This window comes from Conger conger, chromosome 15 (assembly GCF_963514075.1).
Source record: "Conger conger chromosome 15, fConCon1.1, whole genome shotgun sequence".
In the NCBI taxonomy this organism is placed as follows: Eukaryota; Metazoa; Chordata; class Actinopteri; order Anguilliformes; family Congridae; genus Conger; species Conger conger.
In genome coordinates this window covers 38,895,127-38,898,568 of record NC_083774.1, presented here as the reverse complement: position 1 = coordinate 38,898,568, position 3,442 = coordinate 38,895,127, and the positions used below count along the sequence as shown (strand labels likewise).

Below are 3,442 nucleotides of genomic sequence, written 5' to 3'. Positions count from 1 at the left end.
GCAACTGTAAGGGGAAACGCTGTGGAAACTGGAACAAATTCATTTTGGGCAGTTTTGTGCAACATTTTACACAATCTCCCGACATTTCTTAACACATTTGAGTCTGCATCCAAGTAGTTTCCTTTTGTGAAACCATTCTCTTGCAAAACATTTTTAAACGTTTTCTATGGGGTGTGGGTGGGTGGTAGTCTTTCTCAAAAGCGTAGAACATAATAAACAACCTTGAGAAAAACAATGCGAATACCAAGTAAGTGTAGATCTTGTGAGGATGTGGGTTCGGAGGACCAAGCGCGGTCGTGAAGGGGCGCTTTTATGAACAGTGAGAGAGTGCGGTCCAAGGCCTGGGTACAACTGTGCAAGGGATCTTAAAGTTTCCCACGTGAGGCAACCACTAGTTAAATGCAACTAAGTAAGGAAAAGGTTCCTCGGCAAACTGCCAGCACAAAGCTACTCTGAAAAAGGGAGCAAGAATAAGAGTGCCTCGTGCTCCTCTAGTAATCACAGGAGCACACATCCGAGGCAAGGTCCTCTAGTAATCCCAGGAGCGCACATCCAAGGCAAGGAGCAACAGCTAGAAACAGGTGGAGTATGGCGTACAATTCAATGCTGTCAGGCTTACAGCCCTGAGTAAGTAGGATGTTCTAAATGACATGTAGCCCTACACACAGCACACAGGTCAATACTGTGTGCAGAGTGGCTGCAGTGCTACACACACCACTGTGTATAGCAGGTTGTTCAGAGGGACACACTGTCTTAAACATAGCTCAGGGAACAGTAAGGTGTTCAGACTGCCTTATAGCTCGACCCACTCTGCTGTGTTCATTGTGGCACACAGCACCGTGTTGATTGATTTAAGAAGTGCAGTCTTCTGATTAATGCAGCTTTGTAAATAACAAAAGGACAACGCCTCCTATTCCACTACTGGTGAGGTTAACCCGCTCTACCAATGATGACAAAGCGGCTAACTGTATATGTGGCTTTGTGAATACTAGACAAGTGACACAACAAACCCAGAGCAAATAAAGCTCTCTGCTCTTCTTATAGTGACAGAGGGGCTCAGTTATCAATATTTTGTGTATGTGTGATTGGAAACAAACTAACAATTTGCGCTGGATTTATGAAACAGGAGTAGACACAGCATTTTTTCGTATCCACGTGTGTATGTTGATAAATACCAATCAATCGTAAACAAAAATCACACAAAATGTATAATTAGCAGACATTGACAACCAAAAATACCTTATAAAGATCATGGAGATCCATTTCAGGTAATTTTCATAGAAAAAATACTGTGTAGCCTACATATGATCAGATTTTTATTTATTTATCATTAATATCACTGTGTGTGCTACAGCAACTTTGTAACTTGTCTTTGCGAACATGAAAATATATATTGAAACCTATTTAGGACTTAAAATCTTGTTGTGTTTTTATAATAACCTTAAACTTGAACTCACTCTTATTGATCGTTGTCTATTCTGTTCAAAGACAGACACGGAAATTAAGTCCTGGTGGAGAAACATAACGCGATGGGCCAAACCTGATGAAGATCCACTGGGATCGAAACGTTGTCTACAATAAAGGTGTGTAAGGAGCATATCAGTGTGCAGGCTTCCTTCATTTCATCCAAACTAACATCTAAACATTGGTAATTAGTCTATTTTTGTTTATATAGGCTAAAGAAATATGTGTATATGGCACTGGAATGCTGCATTGACCTAAAACTTAAACTCATGAAGCATGAATTAATCAGGATTACCATAATGAAACATCACCAATTTTAATGTTGAATCCTGTTGTGTTTTTATATGATATGAAGAATTATAATATTCAATTTAAAATAATTTAGCCACTCAAAATAGAAATAATATATTAATTAATTAAATAATAAACGCACAAAGCACGCTTTACAACCATGCACTTTCATTTCTGAGCCCAAGAACAGCTGAGACCACTTGTGGTCATTCGGCTCCGATGAAAAAAACCGACATCCGAAAACCTTTTTTTTTTATGATGCATTTTCACAATTATTTAATTTAATTTCACAATTAATTATATTCCAGTGAATTTGGTCGGCTCACATTTTGATAAATTAGGCCCAGAGCTACTAAACCGAGGCGAGCACAGAAAGCACACCACACTGCTGCAGTAATAAGGCAGCACCATTACAGAGAAAAACACAGGGCCAAAACTGTATCCCAAATTAAAGGGTGTTTATGCGTCTCTATTTGTACTTTGTTTGGATAAATGACTGAAAGAAAAAGATAGAACGAAGTGAAAATGAAAGGAAATGAGCAAGGCAGACTCCGCCTCCAGATTCAGATGATTTTGAATTCGGACACTAGAATAAGATGGCTGACAGCCAATCTAGTTTGGTGAATAGTGAGCCATTTTGGACACAGTGCATTTAGTTTCCAGTTCTGTATACCATTTCATGTTTTTAGTTTACCCTTATTCCAAACCATGCGCACCTGATGTGTGTTAATGTTTCATTGCACTCACCTGAATCCCATTGTATCTCGTTACTTGTGTATTTAAGCCTACCTGTTTCTTTTTCCTGTGCTCATGTCTGCTTTCTTGCAGCTGTTCCCTAAGTTGCTGCTTCCTGCCTGTGCCTGCTCACCTGCTCCCTGGTTCCTGTGATCATGTCCCATCCTGTCTCCAGCCCTCAGCCTCCTCTCCTCTTCCAAGCCCCTTCCCCACTTCTGCCTGCCCCCTTCGGGACTGACTTCCTGGTTTTGATCTTCGCCTGCCCCTGTACTATGTATCTCCTCATCCTGTGCTGTTCCTGATTACTGACTCTTTCCTTGGACTGTATGACTGTATGATTATGAATAAAGTTCCCTTTCTCCCAGTTTCTCAGTTTCAGTCTCCAGTTTTCTGATCTGAGATACTGAAATAATGTGGTGTTCTGTATTTGTATTCTATTCATGCTGCACATAAAAAAAGTTACTCTGGAAATAAACTCTGGTATGTGGACGAAACAAACTATCAGGGGAAGGATGATATAAGGAGTGTTGGATGTTAGATTTCCATGCAATTTGTTGTCTTTATGCAGCGTGACTTCTGAATGAAAGAGAATAGAACGAATATAAATAGCTCAAACAACAAAGCATTACTTCAGTCCAAACACTGCCTTCACTATTACAGCTCTGAAATATTTCCTCAAAAACATGACGTTACATTAGTGATTGCAGTCAGCCTCTCACCTTTACAACATTCTAGAATTATAAATGAAAGTTGTTGCCCAAAACACCAGTACAAGACATTAAAAACTCAGATTACCATGATCCACCAAGGTACTTGGTTACCATCCTTGTATTTTTTGTTGAATAGCTACCAAAATGACTGGGATGGTCTTTGAATTTAAGCAGAACACATTTGTAAGAAATACACAGCAGCTTAATTTAAGCAGGCATGCCCGTCAAAGATACATGGAAGA

The 3,442-nt window shown here is 39.6% G+C and overlaps 1 long non-coding RNA gene across 2 annotated transcripts; it reads left to right on the top strand.

The window, feature by feature from the left end:
- Positions 1–210: 210 nt before the first annotated feature.
- Positions 211–2,844, top strand: LOC133110990 (uncharacterized). Of its 2 annotated transcripts, none has more exons than XR_009704956.1 (3): positions 211–581; positions 1,493–1,583; positions 2,584–2,844. It is a non-coding gene; the product is annotated as an uncharacterized LOC133110990 (long non-coding RNA). The 2 variants fall into 2 exon arrangements; XR_009704957.1 differs by having other exon boundaries at positions 1,489–1,583.
- The last annotated feature ends 598 nt before the right edge of the window (positions 2,845–3,442 follow it).